The 26409-nt window shown below is 47.3% G+C and overlaps 1 long non-coding RNA gene and 3 pseudogenes across 1 annotated transcript; 2 read left to right on the plus strand and 2 right to left on the minus strand.

Annotated features, from left to right (window-relative positions):
* Positions 1 to 2410: 2410 nt before the first annotated feature.
* LOC121836503 lies at positions 2411 to 9911 on the minus strand (annotated as a pseudogene).
* A 351-nt stretch (positions 9912 to 10262) lies between these two features.
* LOC121836504 lies at positions 10263 to 16748 on the plus strand (annotated as a pseudogene).
* A 5600-nt stretch (positions 16749 to 22348) lies between these two features.
* LOC121836749 lies at positions 22349 to 23078 on the minus strand (annotated as a pseudogene).
* Positions 23079 to 24510: 1432 nt separating this feature from the next.
* LOC121836750 lies at positions 24511 to 26043 on the plus strand. The gene is made up of 3 exons (XR_006077980.1): positions 24511 to 24558; positions 24639 to 24761; positions 25869 to 26043. It is a non-coding gene; the product is annotated as an uncharacterized LOC121836750 (long non-coding RNA).
* Positions 26044 to 26409: the final 366 nt, after the last annotated feature.

The following is a 26409-nucleotide window of genomic DNA, read 5'->3' on the forward strand; positions in this document are numbered from 1 at the left end:
GATTGGTTTAACTCTTCTCTTCCCTTCTTTGTTTACAACAGAGTCCTCGAAGGTGTGAGGAGGTGAGGGCAGGGTGCATTCATTATGCACTTTGCTTTGCTTAGGCAAGGGGGTGAGGGCTTCTCCCTTCTCCTTCTTATCTCTGCACACAACACGCGACCCCGGAACAAAACTGTGATGCGCAAAGAAAAAGGAAACAAAATGCTTTTCTCCATGTTTTTTTTTGCTTTTGTGTCTTTTTTTCCACCTTTTGCTAGTTGCTCTGTTTGCCCACGCTGCCCATGCATTCGCGACCTCGCTGCACCAGGATAGAAAAGTGTGTTCATTTCGAGAGCTTCTCGCTTCTCTTTCCAAATTGCGAGGAGGAGGCGAGTGCAGGATGCCTTCATTATGCACACTTTGCTTAGGCGAGGCCTTCTCCGCTTCTTTTTTTTATCTCTTTGTGCGCGGCGTGCGACCACCAGAACCAAACTGCGCTGTGCAAAGTAAAAGCTCCTCTCCATGTTTTATTTTTTGTTCTTGGTTCCGTGGGTTGTTTTTTTTTTTTCCGCCTTTCGCAAGCCGTTTTATTTGCCCCTACTGCCCATGCACTCGCGACCTCGCTGCACCAGGATAGAAAAGTGCGTTAATTTTGAGAGCTTCTCGCTTCTCTTTCCAAAGTGCGAGGAAGAGGTGAGGGCAGGATGCCTTCATTGTATGCGCTTTGCTTAGGCGAGGCCTTCTCCGCTTCTTTTACTATCTCTTTGTGCGCGGCACACGACCACCAGAACCAAACTGCGCTGTGCAAAATAAATTTAAAAAAAAGCTCCTCTCTATGTTTTTACTTTTTGTTCTTGGTTCCGTGGGTTGTTTTTTTTCCCGCCTTTCGCAAGCCGTTTTGTTTGCCCCTACTGCCCATGCACTCGCGACCTCGCTGCACCACGATAGAAAAGTGCGTTAATTTTGAGAGCTTCTCGCTTCTCTTTCCAAAGTGCGAGGAAGAGGTGAGGGCAGGATGCCTTCATTGTATGCGCTTTGCTTAGGCGAGGCCTTCTCTGCTTCTTTTACTATCTCTTTGTGTGCGGCACGCGACCACCAGAACGAAACTGCGCTGTGCAAAATAAATGGAAAAAAAAAGCTCCTCTCCATGTTTTCTGTTTTGTTCTTGGTTCCGTGGGTTTTTTTTTTTTCGCCTTTCGCAAAACGTTTTGTTTGCCCATGCACTCGCTGCACAGGATAGAAAAGTGTGTTCATTTCGAGGGCATCTCGTTTCTCTTTCCAAAGTGCGAGGAGGAGGCGAGGGCAGGATGCCTTCATTATGCACGCTTTGCTTAGGCCAGGGCTTCTCCGTTTCTTTCTTATCTCCTTGTGCGCGAACCCAAAACCAGACTGCGCTGTGCAAAAAAAAAGCTTCTCTCCATGTTTTTTTTTTCTTCTTGCTGCCGTTGGATCTTTTCTTTTTCACCTTCACCAGGATAGAAAGGTGCGTTCATTTCGCGCGCTTGGGGGGATGGGGGGCGGTGAAAACTTTGACGCCCGAGTTGGAGATGAATTTAATACGCGAGTGAAAAAAAAAAAAATTTTAAGAGCTGACTTGGGGGATCCGTTCATTATGCGAGTGCGTTTATTGTGCAAGTAAATACGATAGTTGCATACCAGGCTCTCGGTCTTGCATTTTAAAGTCGCCCGATAAATGCATACCTAATACAAACGGTATTCATGTCGCGGCCATCTTTTTTTCAAAATGCTTCATCGATCAACACCAACCACCCTATACAAAAACGACCGCTATATATAAGAAATTTAATTGGTGCAATATTTTTTTAACAATTCTGTTCAGACCTGCTTAGCGCTAATGTCTTTTGGGTCCTGAAGTATTTGTGTATTTTCTTCGTGACAACGCTGGAAGTAAAGAATTGCTTCATTATCGTTCATTCTATTAAAGGGGCTGTGCAACAATATTAACGTTGAAAGAAATCGCAGCCTGTAATTTTTATCATATGTGCTTTGCCCGAAGTGACAGAAAACACCCAACCTTCCTCGGAAATGTTGCGATTTCACTAAGTAATTGGACATTTTAAAACTGTTTTTTTGTCCGGCCTGCAGCCGCACAGCGGTGGTTGTCGGAACCACAGGGCGCGGCCGGCATGACGTGGACATGACGCGCGCGACGTCAAGTGGCGAACGTGTAAAACATTGGCAAGTTGTGCTATTATCTGCTAAACATAAGGCTTATTTTAGAAATCTTGTCGTATTGACATAAACAAATGTATCGAAAGTATCCTACCATTCACGAAATATTATTATTCGTAGTTTTAGTGGCACCATCTATCAGATGTCAACAAAACCATTTTTGCTCTGTGGCGTTGCAGCATTGCTCACTTGCTCATGGCGTGAGGAACGAGCAAACTTACGGTTTTCAGTCTCTAGTTTGATCTTCCGCTGCTAACGTCGACAATGCTGACCGAGTGCGGTGTTCCGCTGTTTCCGAACCGGTCTCCAGGAAGCCGCCAGCTCCGGGAGCGGGGAAGAGTCATCGGCTATCACATTTTACCGCGCGATGAACTTCGCCGAGCTGAGTGGTGTCGGAGGATCGGGAGGAAGGACCCCGGACAGGTTGAGCTCCGCGTGTGTTCCGATCACTTCGACGAGGATCGTGACTACCGTCGCGTAGGAAGTGTGCTTTGCGACGCCGGGCAGACCATGAAGAATGTCCGTCTGAAGCCCGAGGCGGTTCCATCGCTTCGTTTGCCCCTCACCGGGAAGCCTCCCTTTTCCCCAGCCGGAGATTTAGCGTCCAAACGTCAGCGAACTCTGGTGAAAGCACTGTTACGATACAGTGAGCGGCAGACAGTCAAAGACCTTTAGAGCAGCGGTTATCGAAAATTTTCGGTTTCTAGCACGATGATCCGGTTGAGAAGATGGACTGCTTCGTTGACCAGACTCCTCGTGAGCAGATGCCTCATGAGGGCAGGTGCCACTGCCGTCACCGAGCATTGACAAGCGACGCAGCGCTTCAGGTGAACCCATTGACTGCACACGACGCAGCGGTTCAGGTGGCCCAGCCGACTACACGCGACGCAGCAGTTCAGGTGGAGCCTGGGCCAGCTTCGAGGCCGCCTGTCACGACAGACAGATCGACTAGAACAGACCCTAGGCTGGAAAAAAAAGTTGTTTGGTAAGCATGGAAAGAGCTGCCCGTATTCGTCTGCTTGACAAATACTTGCCGTTTTGGAGCCGTTTCACACCATGCATACAGTTGAATCACTTTGGACTCAGATGTGTGCTCAAAGAACTCTTTCCTTTATAATCCTTGAAATAATTTCGGATACTGCAAAGCATGTCAGGAACTGTAATTGCAAAAGCATGCGTGCACTTCTGCTTGGCTGTTGAGGAAATGTTCCACCTCTCCCTCTTGTCGGCGGCTCTCTGAAGTTTAGCAAATTTCGTTTGCGGCTCTTCCGCACTGTCAGTTTGGCCACCCCTGCTGTAGTTGATGTTCATTTCAATATGAACGGAAAATTGGTAGTTCCGGTTTATGAGGTTCTGAGAAGTGTAGTCTTGTTGGTTGGTTGGTTGGTTGATTTGGTGTTTATGGCGCAAAAGCTACTAAGGCCATAGAGCGCCAAAAACGAGACTATTGCTGGAAAAGGTTTGGAGAGAAAAAAGAGGCTTTAGTAGCCAGTGATTAGATAAAAGATGGTAATGGGGTACCAAAAGGTAAAAGGGTGATGGGCATGATTTGTAAATTAAGAAAGCTACAATCGGTGTAGAAGGCCGATACTATCTAAAAATTTGAAAACATTAGTATGTGTCACAAGTGAATCATCACTTAAGAGCAGAGCTGGGTGTAGTGGGACTTGTTCTTCATACAGTTGCGAAAAATACAAAAGCCGTTCTTCATGATAAGCAGGACATTCAACTAGAATATGAAGAATGCTTAAGGCATTGTCACACTGCTCACAAGTGGGGGCATCTTCCCCACGAAGGAGGTAGCCATGAGTCAGATGAGTGTGACCAATCCTGAGCCGGCAAAGTACAACCTCAAAAAAACGTTCCTGGTGGCGTGCACTCTGCCATTCGCTCAAAAGAGGTTTGATCATGCGCAACTTGTTGCTGATTTCTTGGTCCCATTCAGCCTGCCATTTGCACTTAATGCAACGCCTGAGAAGGCCTTTGTAGTCTGCATAAGGAATGTTCTGGAGGTCAACGGTTCGCTTTACGCAAGTACTTGCTGCACGATCTGCGGCCTCATTTCCTGGAATGCCCACATGGCTGGGAATCCAGCAAAAAATAATTTCGTATCCTTGTCTTGAGGCAGCAACAACCTTATTTCGCAGTTCAAGGAGCAAGAAGTGCTTGAGGGGTGTTAATGAAGACAGTGCATGCAATGCACTGAGGGAGTCAGTGTATACGATGGAGCGAGAGAGTTTTTTATCAAGTATGAAGCCTATAGTAAGAAGCAGACCATAGAGCTCTGCAGTAAAAATAGAAGCAGAGGAGTTGATTCGCCTAACAAGTTGAACTGTCGGGCCAATCATGGAACACCCAACAGCAGATTCTGTCTTCGTACCATCTGTGTAGAAGCTTACATATTTGGAATACTGACTTTGCAGTGCTAAGAATTCCTGAAGAAACACACCATTAGGAGTGTCAGCTTTCTTGTATCGCGTGAGTGAAAGGTCACACTTAATGACAGGGTGCTCCCAAGGTGCTCCCGCAACAGCAGACTGCACTACTGGGGGCCTCCAATCGAGTCCCATGTTCTCACTGGCCCTTTTCAATCTCAAAGAGAAGGGAGGCACAATTGTGGCTTTGTTTTGAAACACCCTTTCAGAGCGCATGTCTTCCACGGCCATTCGCGCAGGGTGATCAGAGATGGACCTGACTCTCAGGGAATACATAAAGCCCAGTGAAAATCTTCTCTTCTCAAGAGACAGCTCGTTGGCCTCTGCATACAGACTTGGCACAGGAGACGTGCGAAAGGCACCCGTCGCCAATCGCAACCCAAGATGATGAATAGGGTCGAGCACTTTTAGAATGGAAGGCCTAGCTGAACCGTAAACAATACTGCCATAGTCCAGTCGTGATCGCACTATCGAGCGATATATCCTCAAAAGGCACGTCCGGTCAGAACCCCAAGATCGGTGGGACAGGACTTTAAGAATATTAAGTGATTTGTGAGCTTTTAATCTTAGATTCTTAATATGGGCACCAAAGGTTAGTTTGCTGTCAAATGTAAGACCCAGAAACTTGTGCTCAGGCTTCACAGAAACTGTGGAATTGTTTAGTGTAAGAACAGGTTCTGGAAGTAGTCCGCGTTTCCAAGAAAAGCATACACAAACTGTTTTATCTGAGGAAAACTTAAACCCATTTTGATCGGCCCAGGTTGATAGCTTATTGATAGTTAGCTGAATTCGTCGCTCACACAGTGACAGATTGCAAGACGACACAGAGATCTGAAGGTCGTCTACGTAGAGTGAATATTGCACCGATGGGGGGATAGCCAATGCAAGGGAGTTAATTTTGACAATAAACAAAGTGACACTAAGAACGCCTCCCTGAGGAACACCATTTTCCTGGACAAACACTTTAGATAAAGCTGTTCCTATCTGAACACGAAAGGTGCGCCTGCTGAGGTAGCTCTCAATGGTACGAAGCATTCGACCACGGATACCCATATCATACAAGTCCCTCAGTGTACCAAAACGCCAGGCTGTATCGTAGGCTTTTTCGAGGTCAAAAAATACAGATAGGCAATGTTGTCTATGAACGAAGGCCTCACGCACGACTGTCTCCAGCCTTACTAAATGGTCAAGAGTGGACCGAGACGAACGATAGCCGCACTGGTTCACATCTAGATGTCTATTTAACTCAAGGAAATACATCAATCTTCTATTAATTATTCGTTCAAGAGTCTTTCCAAAACAGCTAGTCAAAGCGATAGGTCTATAACTAGCCGCACAGGATGGATCCTTACCGGGCTTGAGTATGGGTATGATTGTTGCCATTCTCCAGTCCAATGGAAAGTAGCCCTCAAACCAAATACGATTAAAAAGGTATAAAACAATATCAAGTGTGGAAGGATGGAGATGTTCAAGCATATAATAATGAATACCATCTGGACCAGGAGCCGATGACCTAGAGTTTTGGAGCACTATGTTCAGTTCGTGTAAAGTAAAGGGGGCATTATAAGCTTCGCGTTCACCACCGGATGTTTTCAGTACCATACTTTCAGCTTTCCTTTTATGTTGCAGAAAAGCAGGCGAGTAATGCTGCGAGCTGGAAATGAATTCAAAATGCTCGCCAAGGATGTTGCCCTGCTCTTCAAGATTGCTTGGGCATTTCCCATTTCTGGAAAGAAGTGGAATAGTGAAAGCATGATATGAGCCATTTACTTTATGAATCCTGTCCCATACTTCCTTGGAAGAAGTACTACTATTGATAGAGGACGCATATTTTTGCCAGCTCTCGCGTTTCGCTTTCCGACGAATGTACCTAGCACGAGCTTTCATTTTTCGGAAAGATATCAGGTTATCCCGAGTTGGATAACGTCTTAGAACACTCCAAGCTTTGTTTTGCTGTTTGCGACTCTCTTTACAGTCTTCATTCCACCATGGCTTCGGTCGTCTAGGGAGCTGCCCAGATGACCAAGGGATTGAGAGTGACGCTGCAGTGAGGATATGGGATGTTAAAAGATGGCTCAGCTCATCAATCGAAAGCTGATCGAGGCGAGAACAGGCAAGGAGTGACGACTGCTTAAAAAGGCTCCAGTCTGCTTTTTCAAACTTCCAGCGTGGATGGCGCGTAGGTGAGGACTGCGGAGTGTCGTTACATTTTAAAATAATGGGGAAGTGGTCACTTCCATGGGGATTCTGATCAACAGTCCATGAAAAATCGGGTAGCAGATTGGCACTGCCAATAGAAAGATCGATGCATGTAGATGACAAGGATGAAGGACTAAAATATGTAGGATGGCCAGTATTAAAAATGCATAATGACTGTGAAAATAATATAGATTCGATTATCTTTCCACATGTATCTGTATGATCACTTCCCCAGAGGGTACTATGTGCGTTAAAATCACCGAGTAAAAGAAAGGGCTCTGGAAGCTGGCTTAAAAGAGAGTCGAGATCTTGTCGCTTCAGAGAAAGAGAAGGTGGAAAATACACTGAACATACAGTTATGGCTTTATGCAACAAGAGACGAACAGCGATAGCTTCGAGTGGCGTTTGAAGCGGAACCTCTGCACACGGAATATGTTTTGGAAGTACCACCGCAACGCCGCCACAAGAAATGGACGTGCTAGGGCGGTCTTTACGAAACACACTGTAGCGTCTCAGAAAGTTAGTATGAGATGTATTCAAGTGTGTTTCCTGCAAGCATAAGGCAGATGCCTTATGCTCTTCTAAAAGGAACTCAACATCTGTAAGGTTAGCGAATAAGCCTCGGCAGTTCCACTGAAGAATTACAGAGCCCATTTTAAAGGATAAAAGATTTCATGAATGAATTAAAGCAGTTCTACATTTGCTACACCCTAAGGAGGAACCACCGGCTTTTTTCCTTTTTGTTTTGATTTAGCGGTTTGCCATTCCATGTCCTCCTGATCCGAGGAGGGACCTGAAGAGTCGGCAATGTCAACAGTTCCCACTGCATCCTGAACCTTGGATGCAGGTTTGCCAGTTCCGACGTGGTCGGAGACCTGAGCCACGAGTTTCCGGCCGCGGCCAGATCCCGCCGAAGAAGGCTTCGACGTACCAGGCCGGGACCCTCCCACATTCACGCTTTCAACATCTTTTGACGTTGATGGAGCAGCAGGTGGGCCCTGCTGCTCCCTAACAAGGCGGGCCGCCTCCGAGGAATTGGAACGACGGCCTCGCTCTCTATCTTGAGAAGAGCCACTGGCACGAGGCTGCCGGTCAGCCGGAGCTCGTGCCTGAATCGACTGGGGAGTCTGTGTGCTCCCAGCGTTACCTGGGGCACCCTGCTTCCCCGCAGATTGTTTCGGGGCCTGAAAGGGGCCTGCCAAGTCCTCAAGAGAGAACTGAGTGGCCCTGGATTCCGTACGCGGTGCAGGGCCCCTGCGCACCGCATCGGAGTAGGTACCTTTGGAAATGAAAGAAAACCTTTGTTTTGCTTCAGGGTACGATAAGTTCTCTTTGGCTCGTAAGGCAAGTATTTCCTTTTCTTGTCGCCACAGCGGGCAGGACCGAGAGTAAGCAGGGTGAGGACCCCTGCAGTTAGCGCAGGCAACTGAACCTTCACAGATGTCGGCCACATGGTCGTGGCTCCCACACTTTGCACACGTCTCCCTCCCCCGACAGCTTCGCGATCCGTGACCAAAACGCTGGCAACGGAAGCATCGCTGTGGGTTCGGGACGTACGGTCTGACACGGCAGTTCAGGTAGCCAGCTTTGACGAGTGCAGGAAGCGTGTGACGTTCAAACGTCAGGATAAGGTGCTTAGTTTTCACCTCTGCACCATCACGCCTCGTCATAATGCGTTTGACCGCCACTACTTGAGATGCCCGCAGGCCTTCCAAGATCTCGTCTTCACTGCTGGAAAGTAGATCATCTTCTGAAATCACTCCTCGAATGGTGTTGAGGGTTCTGTGTGTGCTCACTGTTACCTGTATATCACCTAGAGATGTCAATTTTAGAAGAGTAATGCTCTGGGACTTTTTTGCAACTTCAACAAGGAGGTCACCAGAATGCAGTTTCTTTGCTTTATAATCACAACCAATCTGACTGTCGAGAACCTTCGCTACCAGAAACGGTGATATCTTAGATAGAGGTTTGTCAGGAACCTCAGAGTGAATCACCATAAATCTTGAAAATGTTTCATCCTCCTTATCTTTGACTATGACTGTTCGTTCGGGACGATGCCTCTTAGCGGCACGTCCAGAACTGGGGGTTTTGGTTTGGGGGGTTGCCATAAGAGGCGAAGTTTGTTCGGAACCTCTGGTGTGCCGCCCACCACGGAGCCCTACATGGGAATAGATAACGCACCATAACAAAAAGGGCTTTGCTGGAAACGTTATGCTATTAGCACTGCCCAGGAACTATACCCAAGTGTGGTTCTGGACAAGGGGTCTGTGGCCACCCAAGGTTAGCCCTTGCCGCCAAAGAAGTTGAAAAAGGAAAGAAGAGAAATGAGAAGAGTAAAAAGGAGGGGAAGACAAGGGTGAAAGTAGAGAGGGGATAGTAGAAGTGGCGACTAGACTGAATCATCCTGGCCGGGCCTTACCAGGACTCCCGTCTATGAGAAGCGGGGGCCGAAGTGGTGTATTGCCTCGCCCGGGGGGCCCCGAAGGGTCCAAACCTACCCCGGGCTCGACTCAACCACCAGGATGCCCTTTTCCCCAGACACGGGAAAGCCACGCACAGCCAGACGTGGGCGGGCGAACCCGCATGGCTCGGGGTCCGTGGAGACGCCACTCTCCAAACACCTGCTTTCACAGGTGCCCCCTGCGGGGAAGTGTAGTCTTGTGCCAGAACACAATTTTGTAGAAGCTTGTTGTGGTTAGAAGCAGAAGGAAGAACCGAGTATGCTAACCCCTTTCCTTCCTTCAGGCACGCAGGTAAATTTTTACGCGAAATGTGGGACCAGCCACTCGGTCCAGACGGAAGGCTCGGAGCTGCCTCCTGGCAGCAGCAGTACTGCCAGCAGCAGCGGCCACAGCACCAGCAACCATGCCACTGTCACCACCACCACTCCAGTGCCACCGCTTAACCCGGCCCTGGTACCCGCCATGAGCCCCCACGCAAGTGATTCAGAGGAGGAGGAGGAGGAGGAGGAGAAAGACGACGACGACGACTACAATGAGGATGATGAGGACAGAGGAGGCCCCCTGTACGAGCCATTCGTCGAAAAAGGGTCTGTTGAGTAAGAATGTTTTTTTTAGATAAAGCAGGCTAGACACGAAGGAACATGTAGTTGCTTGCTTTACAGTGCAACTAATACTACGGTGGCAAATCAAAAACACGTCTTAGATCACTCTGCCATCAAATGCAATGTTTGTTTGTTATGAATGGAGCTATATAAACATGTTCAGTGCATGCAGAAATCTTCTCGGAATAGGTTCATTGGGTTAGGGCAAAGAAAATGCAGTGCGCCACATAATTTGCACTAGCAAGACACCATCAATTTTTTAGTAAGTCATATTTGATGTAACTGTTAGTCCATTTTGATCAAACACTTGCACTTTGCAAAATTTTTAGCAGTTGTAAATAGGGCTGTCTTGCATAGAATGTCTCTAACACGTATTAGTCTATTGCTCAGACATGAATGAGGCAATAATGCTCTATTCTTTTTTGGTAATGTGAGCACAGAAGTTATTCATTAACTCTAAACACTGATAACTTTTCCAGAGATAATGCCACCACAAGCGGGGAGCCAGGCTACAAGGAGAGGAAGTTTATTGTATTTGAGAGCTGCTTACGACTGTTTGCAGTATGCCAGACATGCTACAGCAGCTGCACCGTGTTAATGAAAGTAAGAGGCACGCTGCTGACTGTGCGCACCTGTTGCCCTGCTAAGCACACACACCACTGGGACAGCCAGCCGTGCATCAAAAGAAGGGCTGTCAGAGACCTGCTGCTCTCATCGCTCGTCCTGTTTACGGGTGCTTCTCCAACAAGAACCCTGCGGCTGTGGCGTCTCATGAACATCCAGGTCATCTGCAGGAAGACCTTCTTCAATTACCAGCGGGCCATCTTGATTCCAGCAGTTGAACAGGTGATTATGATGCTTTCTGATCTTGGCCTGATGTGCTTCTACATTCGTATGCAGGATTAACAAAAAATATATTTATGGTTTCCGAGAGATAAAATTTACAGTAAACATTACGGAAAAAAAAGATTTGTTCCTAGCTGCCCAATGTGCGAAAGATTGTCCGACTTTACGTAATCGCCTTATGTTGCATAATCACATAATGTTATGCAATCACATATGGTTGCGTGACTACAGAACGGTAATTGACACCATGCGGTTGAATCATTCAAACTGATTTACTGGGATATAGCCGGGTCTGCCAATCATAACCACTGCTTTTTCCGCTTTGCTAGTGTTGTTTCTGCTGCTGTTCGATACACACAGCTAAAAAGTATTGCTCTACGTGGCTCGTGCACTACTGGGCAAGGCATGTGGCAATTTCCTTTAATTTTCATTTGGCTCTGAAACAATTTAATTGTCATATTGGTGCTTTCATCTCACACTTAAAATCTGGTGACAGAGTATGCGTAGTGAGAGGTGGGGCGATAGCTCATAGACCCAACGACACTCCCACCAAATCGCACTGCACACTCTGTGTCACCAAACGTAAACCGGAGGATTTTAATACAGAATGTGTTTGCGGCTGGCTGCTAGCACTCCCTGTAACGCTATTCTGAAATGGAAGCCTGAAACTAAAGTTAGTTACGGAAGCGGCGCAAAATCACCCTTTTGAAAAAGAAAAAGACAGGATGTGCCAGGTTTCGAACCAGGTTCCCTCCAGTCATTAACATGATGCTATATTCATGGTCAGCTTTCTGTGGCAATCCGAAGAGAGGAGGAAAGCACGTCTACAGTGGTTGGCTCACCCTCGCCCCTAGCATTGACTGCATTGCCACAGAAAGCTGACTGCGAGTATAGACCATCTGTTTTAGCAGAGCACGAGGGAAAAGGGGGTCGCCCCGCAGGTGTGAACGCTTTTGCACGTATGGTGGGAGTGCGCTCAACCATAACAGACACCAACTTTGCATTTCATTCATGCTGGAGGCAGGGCTTTCTTTTCTAGATTATGCACAATGATATTTGCACCAAATGATTTGATTGGACCATTGAAGCACAAACAGTGAGGCGACACATATGTTTTGTGTGACCACTGCCCCTGCCATGATAGTGCAGAAAAGGGTGCACATTTTCACTGCAGCATTTAAGCCAGTGTCAAACATATCAGCATTGCCTCGCACAGGTGTGGAAAGAGGAGCAAGACATGCTGCTGGAGGAGCTTCGTGACCAGCCCCTGGACCTTGCTGGGGACGGGAGGTGCGACTCCCCTGGCTACAGTGCCAAGTACCTTACTTACTCCCTGCACGTGCCCCTCGTGAACAAGATCCTCCACTGTGAGCAGGTGCAGGTTGGAAAGGTGAGGAAGGGATGCACTCTCCTTATTACAGTAGCTTCAATTTGGAATGAATACTGTCGAGAACGGTTATAACGGAGTCAATGGGAATCGGAAATCGCTTCACTATATCTGCTTCTTTGCATCGTGTGCCCGTGACACGGGATGTCAGGGGCACATGTTTAACAAGCCCGCAGAAAGCGGTTGAGGCTTCCCTGCACGCGTCCTCTGCTAGGTTGGAGCCGCTTCTCGCCAGCTCCGACAAGCTCCGATCGAAAAAGGATCCTGCTATGTACGAACCGTGTCGACAGGTGCTACGGTCGCAGTGGAGGACACCGGCGGCGGACAGCTTTCTTTATGTTTATGCACACTTCGTCAATGATGGCACTTTTTTGATTCAAGGAGATTGCCTTCGTCCTCCCTGTCGAGCTGCCGGCAGTGCTGGGACTCTCCATTGTTGAGGGACGATGATTCACCGCATCGGTGCTTCAGCGAGTAGACTTTCGTGCAAGAGCGACCTCACCGACCAGACAGACACGGATCACGAAACAAAGGCACGCACGGCACTGAGTTCACGCTCAAGCTTGTTTATCGTCGGTATAGAGAGCCTAGATTTTAGAGAGAGATGGGCCAACTGCTCGATTAGGGTGACGTGGTTTGCGGGCCACATTAGCAAAACAAGCCGCAACATGCAAGGAGTCAAAACTGAAAAGCGTTCACCTTCTGCAAACGTGTCCCCGCCTCTCTGCACAGTTTCCTCGCCACACTGGCCACGCGACACAAATGCAGGAGTACTTACTGCTCCCTCTTAAATCTAGGCTTTCTCAGCCATCTCTGCCGGTACGTTGTCGCTAGTGCTCCGAATGCCCTTATTGACATGCCACGACGGCTTCTCTGCGTGAAATGCAGCAAAGCCGCTTCCCACTTAAAGGAGCTGTGCAACGATTTTAACGTTGAAAGAATCGGCATCTTCTACTTTTGACATTGTTCACCTTGTCACAAAAGACAGAAAACACACCTCCTTCCTTCGAAATGTTGCGATTCTGCCGCGTAATCGCAAGGCAAAAATGAGAATATTCCCCCACCTGCAGCCGCGAGCGGCAGTCATGAGAAACATGCCGCGTGACGTCAATGGGGGTCTTGTAGAAAGATAGCAAGTTGCGCGAATACCTGCTCGATAAAAGGTAACTTTTCTATAAATCTTGTCGTTCCAACATAAATATAAATGCATCAAAACCTGGTATCATCGACAAAACTTTTATTATACAGTTTTAGTGGCGCCATCTATCCTAGGTCCACAAAACCGTCAGCTCCATGTGCTACCGCAAACAGAAGCCGGAGGGGGAAGGGGACAGAGCCGGACGGGTATGGCCAAACCCGGATGAGACTTTCCTCCTTTCACCATATTGTTCGCGCCGCGCCCGCCCGCACGTGGTCACGGGCGGATGAGTTCTCGTTGCTCACTGGTGGCTCTAGAAAGAGCTTCACCGAACCCCGCGCAAACCCCATTGACGTCACAGTGCATGTGACTCGGAAGATGGTGAAGGAGTTGAGAGGTGCCGAAAACCTCAATCTTTGTCCATTTTTAACATAAAAACTAGCACATGCAGGCAAAAGCGTTTTTTGTTTTTTACTTCAGAAAGGTCGAGACACTAACTCCCACATTATTTTGGGAGTTAGTGTCTCGAGAGAATGGCGCCGGCGCCCTTTACAGCATCCTCTGCAGCCTGTTCTGGGTGGCTTCTTGGCTGCGGCAGCAAAGTGCGGCGGTCCGAGACTTAGTAAACTTTCAAAATTTTATTATTTTTTAAATAATCACAAAATTTCTCTTTTTTATATATGCAGAAATCACTCAATTATTTTCGCTAAAAAAAAAGGACACAAATGCATTGAAAAAGTGCTAACAGGAATGGAAAATCGTGATCACTTCGCTGTAGCTGCTATTTCGTTGTAACCGACTTTGTTATAACCGGTTTCGGCAGTACGGCCCCATGCTGGGTAACATCATTATGCGCTCTTGTGACAAAGAGGAGACCGCCATGACTTTTGATTCATTGTGATGAATCTGGGAAGTACTCGAAGCCATTTTTTAAAGCTGCATTCTTCCCACAATATTGTCTAGACCATCCTTTCCATAGGATTTCGGAAGCACTCGAAGCTATTTTTTAAAGTTCCATTCATCCCATAATTTTGTGTACACCTTCCTTTCCATAGAAATATTTTCTGACTCCTTCACGTAGCATGCGTCACTGGGGAAGGTTGCAGGACTACCTGAACTAAGTTGCCAGTGCACCTCGCCACTGCATGTAGTGCACGAGATAAACAGTGTGGCTAATAGAAATAACTTTTCCTACTTTCTGCTGATTGCACAATGTGAGGCAGTGCGCTGCAGCGGACACATGGAGAAGGAAGGCCTCATCAGGTCCCTCGCCTTCATGCGCGAGAAGGAGATGACTGTGCGGTCTATGGCCACTGACAGGCATCGTTCCATTGCCAAACACATGCGGGAAAAGGAACCAGCAATACTCCACCTCTTCGATGTCTGGCATGTCTCGAAAAGTAAATCCCTTTTTTTTTTAACACAGATTGAATGTTTTGTTAGTGGCTCTCAATGTTTCCTTTCTTTTTTTTACCATTGATAAGAACTCTGGTACTATTGGTAACACAAAACTTCTTGGCTGTAATGAGCTGGGCGCTAGGTAGACAGGCTCAGTCCCAAGAAAAAAAATAAAAATTTTAATTTTATTTTACTTTATACATTAGAAGCATGAGTGAAAAATGGCATCAACATTTTTTGTGAGTGATGCTTCCTCTATCTTCGTTGAATGCTTTCTTTCACACCAACTCTCAGAAGTAGTCAGGCCGATATTAACTTCTTGCCCCCCTCAAACTGCAGGCGTCAAGAAGAGTCTGAGCACAGCCAGCAAGAGCCACGAGTGTGGTTTGATTGCCGAGTGGACCCAGCCAGCTGTCAACCACCTCAACTGGTGCACGGCAGCTAGCAGGGGCAACGCTGACCTGCTTATGGATGCCTGGACCAGCATGACAAGGCACGTGGTCAACATCCACACGGACCATCCTGGCATCTACACCAGGTGCTTCCACGAGCCTATCACAGATGGCGAATGGCTGCTGCCAGGTCAGTGAGCATTTCACGTAATGCAGTAATGCATTACGTGAATACAGTAATGCTGAACAAACTTTGAATGAGTACTGACATATTAACATGAGTGAGTAAAATTTCCTTACAGCAAGCCTTGATCCTTTCTTCTGATTGTTTTAGACACACCCGCACATGCAAGGTTCGTGGATGTGGTGACCGGCAAATCTCTTCTGAAGGACCTCCGCCAGCTGTCGCCGAACACTCATACATCAACCCTGGAGTCCTTCCACAGCGTGCTCAACAGCTTTGCACCGAAGTGGGCCGCGTTTCACACAAAGGGCATGCTTGCCAGGTATGTACGCAAGGAAATTATTCAGAAAGCAGCCCTTTAGATGCTACCCACATTACCAATGTGGGAGTGGTACCTATATTTTTTTACGGGCATTTGGCAACCTCCTCACCATCACGAAACCCTTCCGAGTCCTTTTTAAGCTTTCCTGGTTCGACAATGGAATTTTTATGGACACTTTATATTTTAACACTTTGCTTGGTCATGACTACAGTTATGGTACCAACACACTGACTCGCATGATGAGATGGCAGTCTTTGCTCTAACGAATGCCTAAAAATACAGATTGTATTTTTCTGTCAACGAAAAAAATTGAGCAGCACGCTAAAATGCATATCGCATGCAGAATCAGCACCATATTCCGACTGCATTCCCTATTGCTGTAGGACCCGAGTGGCAGCATTGCACTTCAACGAGAACGGTGACAGGGAACAGGCCATCTCGGGAGCAGGTTAAAGGCAATGGAAGCGGAAGTCGCCCAAAGCGAAGAAAGAGCACCCCACCGTTGCTGAAGAGAAGACCAAAGCCACGCATGGTAACTTCGCAAGTATTTATCTCTGTCAAGCTGTCAAGTGCATTATGAGATCGGTTTATCAAGTGACTATATTCGGTGACAGGTTAGTACACGGGAAGCTCTGCCCACACGTGTCTTGCACCCGCATCAACTTCCTCCACTGTTCAGAAATTACTAGTCGTCAGCTTCATTTAGGAGCAAGACACCAATGCTTTAGTGTGAAGCTTGCAGCTGCAGCAGGCTGACAATATCATCCAGTTCTCTTTTAATTAGGTGTACTAAGTGACATCCCTTCTTTTCAGTTTTACTAACGGCATGATCTGCTGTTGAATGTGAAAAATAGGCAGCTGAGGAAGAATGAATGTGTCAGCCTTACAAAAAAAGTTTCCAGAGAGAAGCGCATGTAAACAAATATTGACACCTTATGCATGCCTTACGAATGTATACACTGTTCTGTGCACCAATTACTGATGGTGGAAAGACTGTTTCCTTGTGCTGCCTATTTTGCATTGTAACTCATTGTAACTCAAATCTGTCCAGATCATAGTCCAGATAGTACAGTTGACAAAACATTGTTTCGAATACATTTTACAGCCTACGTCGCAAAGCTGCTGGCTCAGGCTGTCCTGATCTGCGAGGAGATTGGACCCCTGAGGGAAGCGTTCAAGCGAGATCGGGAGATGCCTACATGAGCGAAAGATTCGAGAGGCCACCAAAAGAGGACCTGGTAGCAGCCAGGATTAGCCGTTTTGGTAAAAGAGTTCCAGTGATAGCCGAATAAGACGTTGCCTGCAGTACTGTTTGTACGGTTGGCTGGTGTATGCAGTTCCCTGGTCGGTGACCAATTCTCACAAGGCACTGTAAGTGGTGTCCAGGTCCCTGAGGAAAGTCCTCTAGTAGCCAGATGAAGAGCTCCTCACGGATCAGTACCCTGGTAAGCGAAGCCACGGTGTCGTCGAGAGAGAGGTGTCTAATATCATTGTGGCATCCTCGCACGATCTGCCAATGAGCTCCTCATGGCACTACCCATAGTAGGCGGTCTCCTCCTTCATCGAGAACTCTCTTAAAAAACATGCCTTCTGAGAGTCCATACCCCTCAATATACTGCCTCTGCTTTGTCTCTGAGGGTTGCTTTAAGCTGTCTTTGATCACCTGTAACGTTGGATCCGTCTGCTGAGCTAACACCAACCAATCGTCGTCGGATAGCTCTGTAAGAAAAACCTTTGCACCGACTGTGACATCAATCTCTTCAGGCTCTGACACAGGAGCTCTGTTGAGAGCACTGACGTGAGTTATTGTATCTGCTGGTCTATGTTCTACTTCAAACATGTCCTGTAGCCGCAGATACTACCTGCTTATACGTGGCACTAGGCCTCGCTTTGACAGCGTGGTTTGCAAGGAGTTGCATTCCATGAGGAGAATGAACTCGATCCCCTACAAGTACGGCCAAAGCTTCTCAACTGTCCACACAACTGCAAATGCTTCGAGCTCGTAAGAGTGATGTCGCTCCTCATCTCACGTTGTGCGACAGCTGACCTACATAACCGGGTGCATCAACTTGTCCGCTTGCTCTGGTAACTGTACTCCTCCAAGGCCAAACTTGCAAGTGTCTTTGTGCACCTCTGTTTTTGCACCGTGTACGTTGACTGCTAACGTAGGCTCGCTCATTAGGCAGCTGGGCAGCTTCCAGAATGCTGCCTCCTGATCAGTTGTCAAGTACCATTCCTCCCCTCTATAAAGCAGCGTGGTAAGTGACCTTGCAACCGTGGCAAATCCAGCCACAAAGCGTTAAAAATAGGTGCACAGGCCGAAGAATTGTCGGAGGTCATGTACATTTGTAGGCACTGGGAAATCGGAGATGCCCTTTAACTTTGTTGGGTTTGATGCTCGTGATTGGTCCCAAGTGATTGAGATGATCCGTGTGGAATGGGAGTTCCTTCTTCTCGATTCAGTGGAGCATTCCTGGTTTTTTCCCCCATTGGTGTTTAACGGTAGAGGCACTCCATGCACACTGAAATATACTGGCGGACATAGCGCTTCCTGCACTCAAACCAGTACTTCGCTTGAAGTTTCTTCAACATCGCATTGATGCTGAAATCCCCAATGTTGTCGTGACATCGCCGGACAACTTGCCATCTCAGTGGCTTCAGCACTACCCAGAGCCTTTTGGCTGTGTTACCAATCCCAACCTTTCGGAATATTACCCCGTCCCCGAGCTCGTAATCGTAGAGGTTTTGTTCAGGTTTCTGTGTCGTCTGATCTCCGCCCAGGAAGTCTTTTATGGCTCTAACTTGCGGGTCGAGAGCCTGTGTTGTCACGATCCAGCTGCTGCTGCTCTCCGCTGTCATGGCCAAGATTTTCAAGGCATCGCAGGCTTCGGTCTTTTCTGCTCCTCGACACGACGATCTGCTGAGTGCGCCGGCGTGTGGCACTGAGGTACCACTTCTATGTTCTATGCTGAACCTGAACTGTAACTTCAGTCATTATCGGCCGACTCGTGGTGTCCAGTTCCGCTTGCTGAACACAGTGCGTTGCAGTCGGTAGCAAACAAAAAGTCAATGCCTAGCGGGTACCATCGTAGACGCTCCCAGCACGACAGTCATCATTCTATGGAACACGGTGGGTGTGTTCGTAAGTCCAAATGGCATGTGTAAGAATTCGTAATGCCCATCCAGTGAGGCACTCTCTGCACGTGACCCGTCCGCAACAGGAACTTGATAGTGTCCCGACGCTAGGTTGAGCATTGTGAAATAGCTTTTTCCTTGCAGTCTCTCTAGCTAATCCTCAATCAACGGCAATGGGTGACAATCCCTCTTGGTAACTCAGTTGAGTCTTTTGTAGTCAATACGGAGTCGCTTTTCGTCACTTTTCCTTTTTTGCAAGGAGTAGTGGGCTTGCATATGGCAATGAAGAGTCCTGAACGATTCGTGCAGATTTCAGTTTGTCAACACCTTGATTTACCCGGTGACGCTGATAGGACTAAAGTGGATACGAACGAAGTGACACAGGTCTCGCATCCTCAACAGTGTCGATGGTTACCTCTGCCTTACTGGTCTCGACAAGCTCGAAAACATCTTCCGCGAAGCAATCCCGATGATTGCTTAGCAAGTCCAGTAACTCTTCAGCCTCATCAGACGTCACTTGCTCCCTAATGTGCAGTTCTGCCAAAGTAATCGGTTGGCGGGTCTTACCTCGTGTGCAGAAATTTCTCAGCTCGCTGTCTGGTTCACACGTTTCGCCACGCCACAATATCACCTTGAGCAATTCAAAGTTCATTCGTCAAAACATTCATGTTGAGGATCACTCTGTCCCCCTCACCGCTGACTCCCAAGATGCAGGATGAAAAAGTGTGTTCTTGATTCCATGTCGTTCCGTTTGCCAGAGTTGTGCAGCACCGTTCATTGCCTCGCGCATCGCCATCTGTATGGTCTCTAGTGTCACTGGAAGTCGAAGGCGGTGTTTTGTTATTCGCCTCTGGCGGCTGAATCGAGACTTCAGGTACGTCCGGCAGGCTATTTGCAGTCCCTTGGCTCACTTCTTTGCTTTAGTTGACTGTGTTGCCGCCATGGTTTCTCGTTGAAGTGGCCCCTCTGGGTGCCTGCTGTACATCCTTCGTTCCCTTTCATGTCATGGTGAAGTATTTGGTGGCCAATTGATGATTTGCTTCTCTTGGAGTTTATCATACTTCTGAAGTGCTAGCATTAGCGGTACCAATTAGCGATTTGGTTGCATTTAACTGTTTATTGAATTAAAACTTGAAAGGTTGCATTGAATAGGGGATTACATAAAGGTTGCGGTTATAGAGTGGTGCTGTGTTTTACTCGACATTGTCAGATTTAATATCCGCCTCGCTTCCTCTTGAGTACAAGAGAAAACAACCTCGATCTCTTGACTGCTGACACTCCTCACAACTTGCGCATCTTTTTAGCCAGGATGACCGACTCGAAATCCTGGACTAGAAGTCACGTGTTCCAACTCATACTTCAAATCATTCTAAACCAGCTTTGGAGGGTGTGGCAGCCAGTCGTCAAAAGTGTTACTGCACTGATGGTAGTGCAAACCACTCCCAGATCGACTTCAGTTCGCAGTGTCCCCCAAAACTTAGATGGCATTGCTGGAGCTAGCAAAAAGCTCGGCTCGTGCAAAATTGGTGCTAGTTCATCCTGCAATCCCAAGTTCAGTAAGTCAGGTTCATACTGTGCACCTTGCACCACCCTCTTGTGCTCCATGCCGTCTTCAATTGCGCCGTTTGTTGGAAAAGCGACAGAGCGCAGTCAGGAAAAGGCAGCTACCAGCTTTATCTGTGCTAAGGCAGTGGTAGCAATGTTGTCATCTTGTCATGCCAGTATCCTCCTTTTTTGTCTGCTGTTTTCATAGCTTGTTTACGTCAACCTCTTGTCCTGATATTGTACCATCCTGCGGTGGCACAGTGCCATGCCCTGTGTTTCCTTTGATGCTGCCTTTGGGTATCATGTTGTGCAACCGCTTTGTCTGCGACAATCGTCTGCAATGTCGCTAGTTCAACAAACTGAAGCGGACTTTCCGAATAGTGTATGACACGACGGTCAACACAGAAAGTGCTTTTTCCAGCAACCACTGCAGGATGGCATAGAGTTCATAACTGATACCTCAAGCCATTTGGAAAATGGTTTCTTCATGACTATCAGTGTTTTCAAATAATGGTCCCAAAAAATATATGTGAATGGGACCAGGGGATGTTGAGTCGAGTCCCAGCGATGACGACCAGGAAGTCTATCAGCAAGTTGACCCTCTCTCGTCTTGATATAAGGAGCATATGGTTTTATTTCAATGCAATTCCAGGCGACCAGGTTACACTTTGCGACTGCTTCTATATTTACAATGCCTGGGGGCTATGTGCAGGGCCGAGCATGGTTTCCTTTGAGGCCCTGACTGTCTTAACTAACTGCCTGTCAGATCATCACCTTTTGCCCATTAATGACACTTTTCAACACCGCTGTCCAGTAATTTAGAAAAAAGGAAAGGGCATGATTGGGAGGGAGCTGATCAAGTGACAGACAGGGAAGGTCATACACTATATGAAATTATCAACTATATTCCAGTGGCTGTTTGTGAACAGCTCATCAGCAAGAGAAATATTTTGCCTGCAGATACCGTACATAGCAGTTGCCTCAATTGAAATGCCCTTACCACAATAATTTCACATGCAATCATTTTCAGCGTAGTGAGGTGGAGTACAGTTTTATAGTGAAGGCTTCCGATGGGAATTCCTCCCGGATCCTCCCGACAACACAGGCTAGAAGGACAGACCTGTTGCGACGTCCCAGTCTGTGCCACATCCATCGAGCGAATTGTCTGTAGGCCACGAAACGCATCCTGGGAAATTGGTAAACAATGAAAACTGGTCAATTACCCTTGAAATTCAAAAGTATGTAAAGTGGTAGTCAGAATGTGGGCGCTCTCATGGTCACATATCTGAATTGCATAAGTACAATACTATAAATGTGAGTGTTAGAAACTGCAGTAGCTACAGAGGTAGTATGTTTTTTGTTTTTTTGTTTTGGGAATAGTGCATTTAGTTGGTGGTGACTAACTCCACTAAGAAATAGCAAACCAAAAGAGGATGGTGTGCTTCTAGGCAGCTCAGAATTCTGTCTGTGTGTCATTGGGCAAATCGGTAACTGCTAGTGCAAGTTCAACAAATGTTTTGTTTCTCCTAAAAAGAGACGGAAGGAACGATGTCGCGTCTGATTGGTTAGAGGCTCAAATGCCGAAAGAGGAAATTTTCGTCATTTGAGCCTCTAGCCAATCAGACATGATACCGTCACTTCTGTTTTTCTTAGGAGAAACGAAACATTTGTCGAACATAGCCCCCAGTTATCTTGTATGTTATACTGTATCTTTAGAATGTGACTTGGAGTCTTCCATTTTTTATTATATTTCCAGCAATGCATAGAACAGTACCTTTGCTCAAAAGATAATAAAAAATGTCAAACAATTGTATTTTGTTTGCTTTGTAAAAGTATGGTGTTCACTGTTCTTTTGAAATATGAATAAATCCGCAAGGTGGAGATTGATGCGAAGTTGCGGATTAGACTAGTGCATGTTTAAAATTTGCAAATCCAGTCTATTGAGTGCTTTGCTTTTTAGGTCGTGATGTGTTTGTGCATGACCTTGTTCTCTGGCACCACAGCCACTCATGTGGGAACCTCCTCGCACTCAGTCACATTGGGTAAAAGTTATAGTAGAACGATTTCATGCACTTGCAATATGGAATTTTGACAATTTTTTTAATGCAATCTGAGTCAGCCGCCCGTACACGTACCGCTGTTCCTGTGATGCCCGCGAAACCAGTCAAAACGTCAAGCGAAAAATCAAGCATCAAAATGAAAACTGGGAAGTTGGGACACCAGAGAAGAAAATAAAGTGGTTGGGACGTCATTATGGCCAACACTCTGCTCGTGTCAACTCCCGAGTATTAGGAGCCCGTTGCAACCTGTCTGCATCAAAACCAGATTAACAAAGACAGAAAAAAGCATGCCGATCAGTGGCAGCTCCGTAAAAAAAATATAATTTGAAACGAAATATGCACTTCTCTACCCCACGCGTCGGGTGATCCCCTGCCTCCTCCAGCGCCCAAAAGGCAACACGCAGCACGCCAGTCTGAAGACAAATCGCCGCATAGTCTGGGTGCTCGGTCACGCAGCCCACGGGCTGAGTAACGACCGCAGGCGGTATTTCGCGGCAGCAGACACACTCTCGTGATGTCGGCATGATGCTGCACCTTTTGCACGAGCACCTGTGATTAGAACGAGACATTAGATGACACCTACTTGGAGACCGCATATCCAAGTGGTGACATGAGACGCGCGTCACTTACCATGCCGTGGTGGTAAGCCGCCATGCCTCTGGATCAGGGCCAGGATCGGGCGGAGAGTCGTCTCATCGACGCCGCGCTCCCGTTCCGTCGGGGTGCCCGCGTACGGAACGAGTCCAGCGGACTCGCTAAAGACGAACATCTCACGCTCAATCCGTTCTTCCAAGATGCCATCTTGGTCAGCGGAGGATGAAAGGAAAAGAGTTCGCTCTCGGATGCAGCGCAACGCTGGCAACCATGGCAACGCTCGCTGAGGACCGAGCGAATCCGGAAACTTACTTCCCCATTAAACGTCACAACCACGTGACGACCACATTATTGGAAAGACGGTGTGAGAGTTGAGAGTGGCCGCGGGGGGCGCATATTTCAATCTGTTTTTATTTTGTTAAAAAAAAACTCGGGCACGTATCGAAAAGCGGTTTTCTGTTCCATATTCCACAGGTGGTAGGGATTAACTCCCACACCTATCGACCTGAAGTCCCGAGAATTGTTGCACAGCCCCTTTAAAGTCATAAAAATGTTTCCTCCACAGTTGCTATTTGGCAGCGACGGTTTCTTGGCTTGAACCAGTCTCTCTGAAGAGAAACTCAGCTGTACTGCTCTGCCACAGAAAGACGGGCAAGGTGACGTACGATAAGATCACAAACGTCCTCCTGGAGATGTTCAAGGGCTATGCGCTTCAAGGAAAAGTTGCAAAGGTCATGACAGACAATGGGTCAAACTTTGTAAGGGCCTTCAGGTAATATTTACAATATAAAGTAATAGTGTGCTGCATGTTTCATTTTGTCCCTCTGCCCCCCTCATTATTGAAACTGAATACACACTGGCTGTCTAACCTAATTCGTGAAGCAGTTGCAATTTGAGAGCCCAGCCAGCGCGAATGCAGTTTGACTGAGCGTGGCGTACTAGCTAAATTTCTTTCGTTGATTATTAATTAGCCATTTCTAACACGCCTGTGCACCCTGAAGACGTGGAGCTCTCGGAGCAGGAAGGGGAATGCTTGGAACTCGTAGAAGTAGCACCGCTGCTCGACAACGTGGGCCAGGGAGAGGCCCGTCTTCCCCTTGACCATCGGTGCTCCGCGCACACTCTCAACTCAACCATGAACTCTTTGCAAGACCTCTCCGGTCCGCATTGCGCACATGTCGTGCCTTGTGAAATAAACAAGGACAGTCGACGGTTGCTGCCGAGACTACCTAGGTCTGTAGCAACGCGGTGGAACTCACTTTACAATTCACTAGTGTGTGTACTCAAATTAGATGCCGACGGCAAGGACCTCGAAAGATTGTGCAGGACCTTGCAAGTTCTGCAATTCCAGCTCCCACATGACTTACTCTTCAGGAAGTACTGCAAGGTAATAGCGTCGTAGCTATTATTGTATGCTCCACAAGAGGAAGTGTTTTGGTGATGAGTTACCGTCATATCAATATTAGGCATTGTGTGTATAAGTACTTTACCTAATATCTCATGTTCTCCAGGTCATGAAGCCCCTTGCCTGCAGAATCGATGTCCTTCAAAAGGACGATCACATGTTTGTGGGGAACCTACCGCTGACCATCACAATCCTGGAGCTGTGGCTCAATGAGCTTTTGGTTGCAGGCTTGCAGTTTTCTGCTCCGCTGGTGAATGCACTTCTTAATGGCATCCGGAACAGGTATGCTTTCAAAGAAAGCGTTATATACTTTGTGTTCAACAATACGGTTACATATTGGATGCAATTGTTTGTCTATACAGGTTCAATCATCTGCAGGATGACCAGGACTGCTACTAGCGTCCATTGTGCTCCCCCAATTCAAAGTGGGATGGGTCCATGGCGATCCCAGGCGGCAGGAGTTAACGCAACTGCTCAAGGACAAGGTGAACCGCCAATGCTACGGGGAACCAGAATCGAGAATTTAAAATATGACTGCGTACTATCCCCCGGCATAGATTTCTTTAACTTTTCTGTTATGGGGACAACTAACGGCAGTGGGGAAGTGCCCCGGTACTTGACTTCCCAAGACAATACAGCGGACCTCCTGAAGGACTTCCCTTGCCTTCAGAAAGTGTTCCTCAGATTCACCACTGTCTGCCATCCAGCGAGTCTGTTGAGAGGGTTTTCAGCGTAGCAGCAGACATATTCACAAGAAAACGTGGAAAGAAGAGCGATGCAAACTTTGAGCGACAACGCTCGCTTAAGCTTAACAAGATCTAGAACCCCCTCCGCTCCCGCTCCGCTCCCGCTCCCCCCCCTCCTCCAAACTGGCGAACACCCAAATCATTAAACTTCTTCAAACAATTCTATGCTTAAGTCTGCATTGTGAAGGTGCAACGACCGCAAAGAAGGGACCCGTTGTTTCTTCAATACTCGTGAAAATGTGAAATATAGGTTGGAAGTAGTTCATTGTTATGAGTGCTAAAGATGTCTTCACACAATAAAGTAATTGAAAAAGTAATGGTTACTCCTTAAAATAATGTCCAATTACTTTTGCTGTCGAGTAATCAAGTAATCTTATCAATACTTTTTAGCCAAGAGTAATAGTAATTGTAATTGATTACTTTTTTTAGTATTGTGTACAGGACTATTCGCAAAATACTTCCACACGGCGTCGATTCTTGATCAGTATCCAAGCGTGCGAAGGCACAGAGACGCAGCGCTTCAGCATGCAAAGGAAGTTGTGATTCCTCCACGAGACTGGCGAAACTTGCTTTCGACGAGTTGTTCTTTTTTCCTGCAGCACTGCATTTTCGTAAAATTTTCCACGTATTCACAACGGCAAGTCTCATTGGTTTTTTTACACACAGGCACAGGTCAAACAGGCACATTACACACAGGCACGTAGCCAGGATTTTGTTTCAGGGGGCCTGCCTATGACAGAATGCCTTTAATGGAGGAGGGTGAAACAAGGTCCCAGCAAAGCTGGAGATCTGGGCTTCTTGATAACACGAAGCGGTACACTCATCAGTGGTTATCTTCTATTCCAGAGGACCGCACCTACCCTCACCCAGATAAAATCACCAGCTGATCCGAAGACATACGCCTTTGGCCTTCGGTCGCATTGCCAGATGTAATTTACTACCTGGTGAACACAAAGGCATGCGACCTCCAAGACGTGAAGCCCCATCGAAGCTTAGAGTCCTACAACTACCTGCAAAGTGGCTGGGTTGGAAAGCTCTCAGTTCACCAGATCGATGCAGAACTTTGCTATGTTAAGGGACAAGTAACACCCTCGCAGAGTGTCAACCAGACCACCCACACTGCCTGTGCCTGTGCCAGAGACAGTGGCGAGGTGCTGACAGCTGGCTGCACCTGCATGGCAGGCCAAGCAAGGGTGTGCAGCCATGTCGGCGCAATTCTCTGGAAAGTGGACCATACTGTAACCAGAGCGCTGACAGGCTTTGCATGCACAGACATTGCAGCAAAATGGAACCAAGGAACAAAGTGCAGTGTTGTGCCGGCCAGACTCAGCAACATCACATTTAACCTCCAGAAGAGGACTCTGGATCCAGCACCAGGCAAGCTGCC

The sequence above is a fragment of the Ixodes scapularis genome, unplaced genomic scaffold, assembly GCF_016920785.2.
Source record: "Ixodes scapularis isolate PalLabHiFi unplaced genomic scaffold, ASM1692078v2 PGA_scaffold2__306_contigs__length_199485367, whole genome shotgun sequence".
In the NCBI taxonomy this organism is placed as follows: domain Eukaryota; kingdom Metazoa; phylum Arthropoda; class Arachnida; order Ixodida; family Ixodidae; genus Ixodes; species Ixodes scapularis.